This window comes from Bos taurus, chromosome Y (assembly GCF_002263795.3).
Source record: "Bos taurus isolate L1 Dominette 01449 registration number 42190680 breed Hereford chromosome Y, ARS-UCD2.0, whole genome shotgun sequence".
Taxonomy (NCBI): domain Eukaryota; kingdom Metazoa; phylum Chordata; class Mammalia; order Artiodactyla; family Bovidae; genus Bos; species Bos taurus.
Window position 1 is genome coordinate 23,073,978 of NC_082638.1, and position 14,366 is coordinate 23,088,343.

Genomic DNA, 14,366 nt, shown 5'->3' on the forward strand with positions numbered 1-14,366 from the left:
ATGGATGTCCTCAGGCCTCCCCAAAATGTGACTGAATCTGTCCTCTTGGGACACACACAGAATCCACACCCGCAGAAAATACTCTTTGTTGTCTTTTTGTTCATCTTCCTGTTTACTGTGCTGGCCAATCTGCTCATTGCCATCACCATCTCCCTCAGTCCCACACTTTCTGCTTTTATGTACTTCTTTCTCACTTACTTGGCCTTGTTAGATGTCTCCTTCACCTCTGTGAGCACACCCAAAATGATAATCGACCTGCTGTACCAGAGAAGAACGATCTCCTGGGGTGGCTTCCAAACTCAGCTCTTCTTGGAGCACTTCCTGGGAGGATCAGAGATCATTGTCCTCATGGCCATGACCTATGACTGCTATGTGGCCATCTGCAAGCCTCTGCACTACATGACCATCATGTGACAGGGGCTCTGCCAGCTCCTAGTGGTGGTGGCATGGGCTCGGGGCATCCTGCATGGCACAGTCCAGATCCTTTTCTCAATGGACTTGACCTTCTGTGGTCCCAATGTCATTGACCACTTCATGTGTGATTTCTTCTCACTGTTGGAATTTGCCTGCAGCGACACCTACAGGCTGGGAATGGTGGTGGCAGCCAACAGTGGGGGCATGTGCTTGCTTCTTTTTTCATCCTAGTCATACATACCTCTCTTGAATTCCTTGAAATCCCATGGCTCTGAAGGATGGCAAAAAGCCCTCTCTACAGGTGGCGCCCGCTTTATAGTAGTGGTGCTCTCTTTTGGTCCTTGTATATTCACCCACACACATCCTGTGGCCATTTACCCTGTGGACAAGTGGGTGACTGTGTTCTTTGCAATCCTGTCCCATGTTAAATCCTATCATTTACACAGTGGGAAACACAGAAGTGAAAAAAGCTATGAGGAATCTGTTGAAGAGGAGACTCACTTAGGATATTCAGGGTGCCAAGAAAGTGATTATTTATGTACATAGCAAGGTTACACCTGTTTTAGATTGTGGGGAAAAAAAGTTAATAAATTTTTGCAGACCACTAATGAAAAAGAAAGACCTATAAAATAATATTTGTTGAATATTTACTAACAGATTGGTATTTATTTGGAATTTTGATAACTTCTAAATTGCCTTGTCAAGGTTTCATATTCACATTCATAGTTTCAGAATACTTAATTGAACCAACAACAATAAACTCCTAGTTCAATAATTGTAGAGTATATTAGTCTCCAGTGTTTTATTGCTGTTTCTCCAACTTCTCACATATGTTACATGTATAAAATTGATTTTTCCATAGGACGTTCATGTTAGAATCCATGTTATTTTCTTAGGCTATCATAAATCCACTAAATGAAAATTTTTGACAGATATAGGGGAAAAGGACAGAAGGGGAGTGAAAAACTCAATGCAGATTTTTTCTGTTAATTTATAAAATTCAACAAAAGAAACACCCACAAAAGGAGGAAACAATAATTCACAATCTAATTCTTTTATTAGCACAAAAACTAAGCCAGAATTTTGAAATTATTCTTCATTTGCTCTTAAATATCTTTATGGTTTACATATTTCTTGAAAATGAAGGAAATATTTTCTTTTTCTGTACCAAGGCTTGAGCCATTTGAAACTGGGGAGGCTGGGAGTGGTGGACAGTTCAGTTCAGTTCAGTTGCTCAGTTGTGTCCGACTCTTTGTGATCCCATGAACCACAGCATACAAGGCTTCCCTGTCGTCACCGACTCCTGGAGTTTACCAAAACTCGTCCATTGAGTCGGTGATGCCATCCAACCATCTCATCCCCTGTCATCCCTTCCCCTCCAGCCTTCAATCTTTCCCAGCATCAGAGTCTTTTAAAATGAGTCAGCTCTTCCCATCAGGTGGCCAAAGTATTAGAGTTTCAGCTTCAACATCAGTCCAATGAACACATAGGACTGACTTCCTTAGGATGGACTGGTTGGATCTCCTTGTAGTCCAAGGGACTCTCTAGAGTCTTCTCCAACATCACAGTTCAAAAGCATCAATTTTTCAGTGCTCAGCTTTCTTTATAGTCCAACTCTTACATCCATACATGACCTCTGGAAAAACCATAGCCTTGACTAGGGTGACCTTTGTTGGCAAAGTAATGTCTCTGCTTTTGAATACGCTAAGTTGGTCATAACTTTTCTCCCAAGGAGTCTTTTTTTTTTTTAAACTTTACATAATTGTATTAGTTTTGCCAAATATCAAAATGAATCCGCCACAGGTATACATGTGTTCCCCATCCTGAACCCTCCTCCCTCCTCCCTCCCCATACCATCCCTCTGGGTCGTCCCAGTGCACTAGCCCCAAGCATCCAGTATCGTGCATCGAACCTGGACTGGCATCTCGTTTCGTACATGATATTTTACATGTTTCAATGTCATTCTCCCAAATCTTCCCACCCTCTCCCTCTCCCACAGAGTCCATAAGACTGTTCTATACATCAGTGTCTCTTTTGCTGTCTCGTACACCGGGTTATTGTTACCATCTTTCTAAATTCCATATATATGTGTTAGTATACTGTATTGGTGTTTTTCCTTCTGGCTTACTTCACTCTGTATAATAGGCTCCAGTTTCATCCACCTCATTAGAACTGATTCAAATGTATTCTTTTTAATGGCTGAGTAATACTTCATTGTGTATATGTACCACAGCTTTCTTATCCATTCATCTGCTGATGGACATCTAGGTTGCTTCCATGTCCTGGCTATTATAAACAGTGCTGCGATGAACATTGGGGTACACGTGTCTCTTTCCCTTCTGGTTTCCTCAGTGTGTATGCCCAGCAGTGGGATTGCTGGATCATAAGGCAGTTCTATTTCCAGTTGTTTAAGGAATCTCCACACTGTTCTCCATAGTGGCTGTACTAGTTTGCATTCCCACCAACAGTGTAAGAGGGTTCCCTTTTCTCCACACCCTCTCCAACATTTATTATTTGTAGACTTTCGGATCGCAGCCATTCTGACTGGTGTGAAATGGTACCTCATAGGAATCTTTTTATTTCATGGCTGCAGTCATGATCTGCAGTGGTTTTGGAGCCCCCCAAAATAAAGTCTGCCACTGTTTCCAATGTTCCACTATTTGCCATGAAGTGATGGGACCAGATGCCATGATCTTAGTTTTCTGAATGTTGAGCTTTAAGCCAACTCTTTCACAATTTACTTTCATCAAGAGGCTCTTTAGCTCTTCTTCACTTTCTGCCATAAGGGTGGTGTCATCTGCATATCTGAGGTTGTTGATATTTCTCCCAGCAATCTTGATTCCAGCTTGTACTTCTTCCAGCCCAGCGTTTCTCATGATGTACTCTGCATATAAGTCAAACAAGCAGGGTGACAATATACAGCCTTGACGTACTCCTTTTCCTATTTGGAGCCAGTCTGTTGTTCAATGTCCAGTTCTAACTGTTGCTTCCTGACCTGCATACAGGTTTTTCAAGAGGCTGGTCCAGTGGTCTGTTATTTCCATCTCTTTCAGAATTTTCCACGGTTTATTGTGATCCACACAGTCAAAGGCTTTGGCATAGTCAATAAAACAGAAATAGATGTTTTCTGGAGCTCTCTTGCTTTTTTGATGATTCAGCAGATATTGGCAATTTGATCTCTTGTTCCTCTGCCTTTTCTAAACCAGCTTGAACATCTGGAAGTTCACAGTTCATGTATGCTGAAGCCTGGCTTGGAGAATTTTGAGCATTACTAGGGTGTGAGATGAGTGCAATTGTGTGGTAGTTTGAGCATTCTTTGGCATTGCCTTTCTTTGGGAATGGAATGAAAACTGGCCTTTTCCAGTCCTGTGGTCACTGCTGAGTTTCCCAAATTTGCTGGCATATTGAGTGTAACACTTTCACAGCATCATCTTTTCAATTTGAAATAGCTCAACTGGAAATCCATCACTTCCACTAGCTTTGTTTGTACTGCTTCTTCCTTAGGCCCACTTGACTTCACATTCCAGGGTGTCTGGCTCTATTTGAGCATTCACACTATCATGATTATCTGGTTTGTGAAGATTTTTATTTTTGGGGGGGAGGGGGTAAACACCTCTTTTTTTCCAGTGGTCATGTATGGATGTGAGAGTTGAACTGTGAAGAAAGCTAAGCACTGAAGAATTGATGCTTTTAAACTGTGGTGTTGGAGAAGACTCTTAAGAGTCTCTTGGACTGCAAGGAGATCAAACCAGTCCATTCTGAAAGAGATCAGCCCTGGGATTTCTTTGGAGGGAATGATGCTAAAGCTTAAACTCCAGTACTTTGGCCACTTCATGGGAAGAGTTGACTCATTGGAAAAGACTCTGATGCTGGGAGGGATTGGGGGCAGGAGGAGAAGGGGACAACAGAGGATGGGATGGCTGGATGGCATCACTGACTGGATGGACATGACTCTGAGTGAACTCCAGGAGATGGTGATGGACAGGGAGGCCTGGCGTGCTGCAATTCGTGGGGTCACAAAGAGTCAGATGAACTGAAACATCTTTTATTAAATTTCAACAAAAGGTATATGTTTAGGTTCTAAAGATACTGCTCTGTATGTCTGATAAGTGTATTTACATCACATGATCATATCATCCATCAGACACATTCACCTCAGTTGATTCATCCATGTCCTAAGCTGGTAGTTTCATTTTTATTATCCCCATTTTACAGAGAACAAGTTGAAGCCAAGACAGATTCACTTGCCTCACATCACATGTGTTTTCCTTGTTAGTGTGTCAGGAACTATTACACTGGAATCCAGCTTCCTTTCAAAAGTTTTAGCAATGAACTTCCAATTCAGGTCTTTCAAACTCAGTCTTACTTTTTTTCAAATGAAACATTGCTGTCTGTTGTATGTTTAGGTCTATAGATGAGGAAAATGTCTACAGTCTTAATGATTTACTTTGTTGCTTAGTCGTGTCTGACTCTTTATGACCCATGGATTGTCCATAGAATTCTCCAGGACAGAATACTGGATTGGGTAGCCTTTCCCATCTCCAGGGGATCTTCCCAACTCAGGGATCAAATCCAGGTCTCCTGCATTGCAGGTAGATTCTTTACCAGCTGAATCACAAGAAAAGTCCAAGAATACTGGAGTAGGTAGCCTATGCCTTCTCCAGGGGATCTTCCTGACCAGGAATTGAAGGGAGGTCTCCTGCATTGCAGACAGATTCTTTACCAACTGAGCTATACAGAAAGCCCATGTCCTTCAAGAATATAGTGCTAAATCTGCTGCAGCCTCTTCTCACATGTAGCAATACAGCTCAGCATTACAATTTTCTCTCTCTCTATTTTTTTCCACTTTGGCATAGTGAGCTATGCCAACTCACTTTTACAAAAGGCCAGTGGTAGTATGGTAACAGATTTGTTTCTTTCTCAGAAAAGAAAAAACCTATTTCTTTACATTAGTGAAATCAAGTATTAATGTTGGTCTTCAGTAACCCAAAGGACTGTAGCCTGCCAGGCTCCTCTGTCCTTGGGATTCACCAGGGAAGAATACTGGACTGGGTTGCCTTGCCCTCCTCCAGGGGATCTTCTCAACCCAGGGATCTAACCGGTCCACCTGGGAAGCTGCTTAAGCTGTTAAAATGATCAAGTTTACAATGAATAATGATAATTAAGAATTTCAAGAGTCTAGACTTAAACAATATGTGGTTCATTTTTTCTTGTGACTATTAGAAATTAGCTGAGCATAATTCATGGATAAGAATGGGGAAACTCCTGAATAAATATTGTTTCTACTCTAAGACTAAAGGGAGTATCAAAAGAGGAAAACTGAGGCCAATGGTTGGGTCTTAGGGGCTATAAAAGGGGCTTGCTGGAGGGGTGAGATATTTAATCACTTCTTAGGAAATAGTTGGGGAAACAGTGGAAAAAGTGTCAGACTTTATTTTGGGGGGCTCCAAAATCACTACAGATGGTGATTGCAGCCATGAAATTAAAAGACAAGCCTTGGAAGGAAAGTTATGACCAACCTAGATAGCATATTAAAAAGCAGAGACATTACTTTGCCAACAAAGGTTCATCTAGTCAAGGCTATGGCTTTTCCAGTGGTTATGTATGGATGTGAGAGTTGGACTGTGTAGAAGGCTGAGCGCCAAAGAATTGATGCTTTTGAAGTGTGGTGTTGGAGAAAACTCTTGAGAGTCCCTTGGACTGCAAGGAAATCCAACCAGTCCGTCCTAAAGGAGATCAGTCTTGGGTGTTCATTGGAAAGACTGATGTTGAAGCTGAAACTCCAGTACTTTGGCCACCTCATGAGAAGATTTGACTCACTGGAAAAGATTCTGATGCTGGAAGGGATTGGGGGCAAGAGGAGAAGGAGACGACAGGATGAGATGGCTGGATGGCATTACCGACTCGATGGATGTGAGTCTGAGTGAACTCTGGGAGTTGGTGATGGACAGGGAGGCCTGGTTTGCTGCTATTCATGGGGTCGCAAAGAGTTGGACATGACTGAGCGACTGAACTGACTCACTGATATTATAAATTGTGAACAGAGAACTTAGAAGGTTTCAGAGCTGAAGATGGGAATATAAGGCCATCTGGCATTCTCAGTTGGAGACTTGCTGGCTTGTGAGTAAGTTTAAGGTATATTAAGATGTCCCTTCATACTCATCATCAAGAATGTCTCTTGAAGACTAACAGCCACCTAATTATTTTCAATTTTTAAAAAAATTTAAATTTATTTATTTTAATTAGAGGTTAATTACTTTACAATATTGTATTGGTTTTGCCATACATCAACATGAATCTGCCACAGGTGTACATGTGTTCCCCATTCTGAACAGCCCTCCCACCTCCCTCCCCATACCATCCCTCTGGGTCATCCCAGTGCACCAGCCCCAAGCCTCCTGTATCATGCATCGAACCTGGACTGGTGATTCATTTCTTATATGATATTATACATGTTTCAAAGACATTCTCCCAAATCATCCCCCTCCTTCCTCTCCTACAGAGTCCAAAAGACTGTTTTATACATCTATGTCTCTTTTGCTGTCTTGAATAACATAAGCATGCAAGTGTGTGTCCTTAAAATTAATGAGATAAATGTATGGATCTTTATATATAAGAATACATTATTTTAATCTGGACTTTAGTGAAATTATTAGGCATTAATGAGAAAAGTGAGTTCTCTATTGTTGAAGGCCAGCTATAAGGTTTTTCGGTCCCTTCCCCTTCTGGTTTTCCTGATGAAACCAATCAAATATAGTGAAACTATCTATCTATATACAGTCTAGTGAAATGGTTTGATTTAGAGTTTGAAGCTTTCATACCAACATGCTAGGATATAAAAGTGAATATTTAAGTGAATATTTTTTTAATAACCAGTAACTGAAGAAGACTCTCCCTCTGCAGTGTGGTAACACTGAAGTACTTGCTGTATTAAATCTGAAGTCACGGCTGAGCTTTTAAAATTTGAATTAATTAACAGTAACAATTTTAATTTATATTTAAACATAAATTGACAGCTAACTTAAGATTTACCTTAATAATAAGACTAACTATTTTTGAGTAAAATTAATAAGCCCTGTACATGAAGACTAGCACCACTTACATAAGAGATGCAGGTTTGATCACTAGGTCAGGGATATCCCCTGGAGAAGGGAATGGCAACACATTCCAATATTCTTGCCTGGGAAATCCCATGGAAGTAGGAGGGTGGTGGGTTATAGTCCATGGGTTCACAGAGTCGGACACGACTGAGCAACTAACACAGCTACAAGACATACATTTTCATAGGTTCTTTAAATAATTTAAGCAACAAGTGTAATTAAGGAGGACTTTACTGCATTTCATACAAAAAGCTATGACTCAATGAAGGTAAGCCACACAAGTCTTTCAGACTTTTTTTCCTTCCTCTCTTTTCACCTGACAACAGAAGTCCTTTTTCTCATGATGTGAAAATATCAAGACACAGATATGATCATTTGCCACATTGTGGATACTGCCATTGAGACATTTTTCCCTTTTGGTGGGGCGGGGACACTGTCCTCTCTTAGCCCTCCCTTGACCTTCATTCCTCAGGTGAATTGCACTTTCTTGATTCCACTTTTGTTAGAGAGAAGCCACCTGCTGATCTCATCTTTGAAGGTGTATTACACTTCATGGGCATCATGAAAAGTGAAACATAATGGGCTCAAGAAATGGAATTCAACAATTGAATTTCAAAGAAAGTGGCACTTGGGTGAAAGATATTTGGAGGAAAAAAATAGCTTAATCGTTGACCAGACTGATACTGAGTTTGGGCATGAGGGCAGCACCTTGAAGAGCTAAATAGGTGTCTTTAGGGCTTTTCCCATTGTTATCCCACAATGTTACCATTTTTACTGGAAAATGGCTTCATGGTCAATTCAGTTTAGGAAAGTTAGACATTTAATTCATTCAAAAAATATTGTTCAGTGTCTACAGTGGGGAAAAAAAAGCTGTGGGATTTAGGTATATGATGTTGAATAATACAAATAGGGTTGTATTTGTGTGGAACTAATTCCAATGGTGAGTAGGTAAGTAATAAGCAAGTAAACAAATGAAAAATAAAGTTTTGTTAGTAATGGGTAATATGAAGAATATTTTATGAGAGGGTGATGTAGGACAGAAAAATTGGATATAGATTTGTGTAGTTGTTTGAAGCACAGCTAAAATTTCAGTTTACTCAGAGTTTAAATAACCATACTATCTTCCTTCTATTTTCAAAAATAAGCAAGTTATTTAAAAACATGCATTTGAAATGAGGGTAATGTATTTCCCAAGTAAGTAAAAATGGTTTCTTGGGGGATGAACATTTTTTACTGTTTTTATATATAATGCACAGACATACATACATCATATAAAAAAGGTAGCAAATTTGTGGCATTCCTAGTTCAGAAGAGGAAGCGATTAAGGAAATGAAACATCAAACAAAGTACCTTTTGGGGGGCAATATTGGAAAGGAGAATTGTGCTAAGCTCCCCTGTGCTGTGTGTTGTGCTTAGTCGCTCAGTCGCGTCCAACTCTTTGCAACCCCATGGGCTGTCGCCTGCCAGGCTCCTCTGTCCATGGGGATTCTCCAGGTGGGAATACTGGAGTGGGTTGTCATGCCATCCGCCAGGGGATCTTCCCAATCCAGGGATGGAACATGGGTCTCTTGCATTGCAGGCAGATTCTTTACCATCTGAGCCATCTGGGAAGTTCAAGTTGCCCTAACTCTTGTCTATATTGTTAAATGAGATCATGGAGTAACTTTAGAATGTTAGGAAAGTTAATCTAACACAGAGGTTGGCCCATCACCTGACCTTCAGTAAAACTGAGAGACTCTTGCTTCTCTGGAGACTTCTTAGAGTGTGGTCAAGTAAGTTTATTGGACTAGTTATAGTCTGTGAAGTGTGTTGCAAATGTAGGATACTGATTTTTTTTTATTATTATTATTAATAGTAGACAAAAAATAATGTTCCTAACCCCCAAATATTTTTAAATTTTAAACATGCTATTTGAGAATACCAATTTTTAAGGAATGTGAAAGAATTTAGCCTTTCTTTTTTCTTGCTGAGGAGCATTTTTAAATGCTTTATAAAGGCAGTTAGATGTTATACTATTTTAAGAGCAGTCTTAAAATATACAGAGAGAAAAACACCAATAAAGTATGCTAATGCATGTATATGGAATTTAGAAAGATGGTAAAGATGACCCTATATGTGAGACAGAAAAAGAGACACAGATGTATAGAACAGTCTTTTAGACTCTGTGGGAGAGGGCGAGGGGGAGACGATTAGAGAGAATAGCACTGAAACATGTATATTATCACATGTGAAACAGATCATCAGTCCAGGGTCAATGCATGAGACAGGGTGCTCAGGGCTGGTGCACTGGGATGACCCTGAGGGATGGGTTGGATAGGGAGGCAGAGGGAGGGTCAGGATGGGGAACACATGTACATCCATGGCTGAATCATGTCAATGTATGGCAAAACCCATACAATATTGTAATTAGCCTCCAATTAATATAAATAAATTAAAAAAAAAAAGATACAGAGACCTCCAGATCAGGTGATGGAAAAAGTCAGCCCTCGGGCTAGCGAGGTGATCAAGAATAAGTCCTACTGACTTTTCTTCATCTCTATCATCAGGCAGATGAATCATTGTGTGGTTATTCTTCTACTGAAGAAGATAACTTAGTTCAACAAATAACTCAATAGTTATCACCCACCATGATCTGGTTGTGTGTTTGTGGAGCATCAGTTTGGCCTAGCTCCAGTGAGGCTCCACTCCTGGGAAATGTGGATCATTGCAGGAGTGGGTGGGAATTCATTGGTATGGTGATTAGAGCCTCAGTCAGTGGAGACACAGCCTCAAAGGGGTGCAGTTGAATTGATGCAAGTCTACACTTCTTGAAATCCTGTGTCATTTGAAAATAACAGTCTGTCCTCTTTAACCCAAGTCTATTGCCCAAAGGAAAACGTCTTGGTAATAATGTTTTTTTTCTAAGATATGTATTGGAAACTGCTTGCAAATTAAACTCAAATATAGTTAAATGGCAGGCAGTTCCATGAATGATTTTGAAAACTGTTTATATCTGGCTGCCTTTTTTAGAAAACTTTCACATTGAAATTCTGCTCCTATCCACAGAGATTATTTCCTATATAAATCCTTGGACATTTAGATATGTTTTAAATGTGTTTTTCAAAATCATTAGAAACTCTGGTCCTATCAAAATTACCTCCCATTGATTGGATGATTTGCTTCCAGTGTGATCCTGATTTACTTCATTCCATACTTGAATTTTCTAAGTTGCAACTATAATGCATCATGATTTATAGACCTTTTGTAGAGAAAAGTTCATGTAAGTATATCCTGAATGGAGTAAGACTTTTGATTATTCTGACATGATCTTAGAAAATTACTCACATGCTCTCTACCTTCTAGTTACAGAGATCATCAGGTAATTAGAGAGATGACATTAAATTGAGTTTTGGAGATGATTTTAACAACTTTTTTGAGGATTAAACATGGTCTTATTAATTTGAATTACTGTTTTGAGGTCACTGAAATTACTGAATCACGTACATACACAATTTTATTTATTTATTTATTTTTAATTTAAAAATTTTTAATTTTATTTTATTTTTAAACTTTACTCAGTTGCTAACCTGTTTTGTCTGTATAAACAAATTTTAGCCTCAGGTTGAAAAGTCTTGAGTTATCAACAATTTTTAGCTTAATTTACTTTAAACTCTTTGGGCAAATTGCCAGAACTTAAGTGTCTACCTTTTGGTCTCTATCCAGATCATGAGATTAGCAAATAAATTGTGTGTTTATGTGTCAGCGGTTTGTCTTAGAAAAGGGAGGAATGGGAGTAGCTGGTATATATAGGATAGTTTTAGACATATTGTGCTTCCCTTCTTTCAAGCAACATTCTGTGTGTATATGTAGTATACAAACAACATATATGTGTGTATATGTAGATATATTTCTGTGTTCCTCTTGTACCAACTGCCTTTCTTTTTCTATTAGTCACCTTTGATGCAGGCCTTATTTAGTATTTTTCTTTCTGGTTTGATAAATTATTGCTTATAGTTATTCAATACATATATTAAATTTATATATATAAATAATTCATATTAAATTTGCATACATATATATATATATAAACACAGATGTTTATTTCTGAGGAGCTCTGCCTATAAGGGTGGTGTCAGCATTGGTCCTGAGGGTGAAGCAAATGGTCGTTCAGGTTTGAAGCCCCCTGCCTCTGGAGTCATTTCAAGAAAGCATTAATTTTTGTATCTACAATGATATACTAATTTCTATCCAAAATTATGCTGCTGTATATAATTACATGTCTATTCCTCTTTCAAGGAAAGCAAGTGAAGAAAGGAAGGCTTAGGGATAGAAACAATCCTTTTAATGTCCTTCATTAGAGACAGTCTGTTGATGATGCCTGTGCTCGGGCATGAGTTTTCTAAGAAACACAGGACACTGTTGCTCCTTAAAAATGATGACCCAGAGGCTCTCCCTAAATACCTTGCTATCACTTCCTGTTATCCAAGATTTTATTGAATAAATCATTAAGCTCCATGAGAAATTCAGACACAAGAAACACATATCAACATAGAGTTGGCTTCTTGGGTTCATATCCGGGCTTTCTTAATTACTGACTGTATACCCTTAAGCAAATTAATCATTTGGCTTTATCTCAGTCATACAATGTGTCTCCTCATAGTTAGATGTGAGGACTAAGTGAGAAAACATACATTAAGTAATAGCAAAATATCTGATATATAGAATATACTAAATAATTTATTATTAGCTTGATTAGGATATGTGTATAGATGATGGCTCAGTGGTAAAGAATCTGCCTGTAATGCAAGAGATGCAGGAGACACAGCTTCTATCCCTGCATCGGGAAGATCCCATGGAGGAGAGCATGGAAACCCACTCCAGTATTCTTGCCTAGAGGATCCCATGGACAGAAGAGCTGGCTGGCTACAGTCCATAGAGTCACAAAGAGTTGGACATGACTAAAGTGACTTAGCATGCATAGATCATATATCTCTATATAGATATTACATCGTTTTGATTTGGGCTTCTCTAGTGGCTCAAGGGTAGAGTCTGCTTGACAATACAGGAGACATGGTTTTGATCCCTGGGTTGGGACGATCCCTTGCAGGAGGAAATGGCAACCCACTACAGTATTCTTGCCTGGCAAATTCCATGGATAGAGGAGCCTGGTGGGCTATACAGTCTGTGGGGTCACAAAAGAGTTGAACATGAATGAATGAATTAGTTCACAGGCACACAGCACAGCTTAAACTCTGGGAACTAACATTTGTTGTTTATATCACCAATGAGATTCTAAGACTGAATGATTAAGCAAATTCAAATTAAAATGAGATGATTTTCTGCATCATTATTTTTAATATATTCAAGGTTCTTAATATGTAGTGATGGCAAAGCTGTGGGGAAAATTAGTTTTTAATACACTATTTTGGGGCAATAAAAGATACTTCAGGATTTTGAGAGCAATGTTACAGAATCTGTCAAATGTAAATATATGTGTATTTTTTGTTTTTATGATGACATAGATTTATCCAACAGAAATAAGTGAAGATGTCTGTAAGTGGTATTCATTGTGTATCTACATATAAGGTAAAGTATTAAAACTGAAATGAATTTCAAGCAAAAATGGACTAAAGGAATTATATTGTAACAATGAAATGGAATAATATGTAACAATTAAAATCAAGGAAAATTCATCTATATTGGCAGATAATGCTCACACAAGCTGTAATTAGTATTTCAAGTGAATTATTATATTTTATATATGTTTATATAGAGTAAAACGCATCAATGATGATATATATATACCAAATACAAATGCATATCTTAGGAGCATTTACTAAACTGTTAATAGAGGATCAAATGAGTGAGTGCTTATCGTTGGGAGAGGGTTTTTTACTTTAACCTTTCTTTCTATCTATCTATCTATTTAAGCTATCCCTCGTGGGGCATGTCTTGCTTTTACAATTTATGAAAATGAATTATTTAATTACAAATATTCTACTTTTGGCTAAAAGAGTGTTTTAGGAAACAAGTTGCTTTTGAAGGTTTCTTTTAAAGTCAGTTCAAAAACATATCTTATTAAGTGTTCAGGAGTAACTGATACCCTTTTAGTCAATTTAGTATTTAATAGATCCAGGTGGTGTTAGTTGTAAAGAATCAGCTTGCCAATGAAGGAGACCCAAGAGATGCAGCTTCGATCCCTGGGTTGGGAAGATCTCCTGGAGAAGGGAATGGCTACCCAATCCAGTATCCTGGCCTATATAATTCCATGGACTGTATAGTATATTTTCTTTTATTATGAATAAATTGATTTGGAAATTTTGATATTTCTTTAAAATTTATATTTTTAAAAATGTGATGGAACTGGTTAAATGTTTATTAAGAAATACCTTCAATTTTTGCTGCATCATTTTTTATTTATTTCATAAACATTAATCTTTTTTAAATTTAGCTAAATGAGATAAATGAATTATTTCTGATATGCAAGCTATACAGAAACATGTAACAAATATCCAGAATAACAGGTGAGGGAGATTTGGGAGATGATGTGAGTCTGAAAGATGAGTGTAAGAGATTAGTTTAACAAAAGACATGAACATGGGAAGGGGAGGCCAGGAGCTTATAGGAATGGAAGATAAACATAATGAATATTTGGATAGTGCTCTCCAAACATTCTCATGTCTCTTACTTCCTCTGAATTTCATGACAGTTTTGTGAGACAGGGTGTAAAATTTGTGGAAGGGCTGTGGTCAGTGAGCTGAGGTATCAACTTAATCACATAGGCATCAAGAGGCTTTGAGCTGGTTCACTGGGACGACCTAGGGGGATGGTACTGGGAGGAAGGAGAGAGGGGGGTTCAGGATGGGGAACATG

At 38.5% G+C, this 14,366-nt stretch overlaps 1 pseudogene; it reads left to right on the forward strand.

The window, feature by feature from the left end:
• LOC132344650 (olfactory receptor 4C3D-like) lies at positions 1-919 on the forward strand (annotated as a pseudogene).
• The last annotated feature ends 13,447 nt before the right edge of the window (positions 920-14,366 follow it).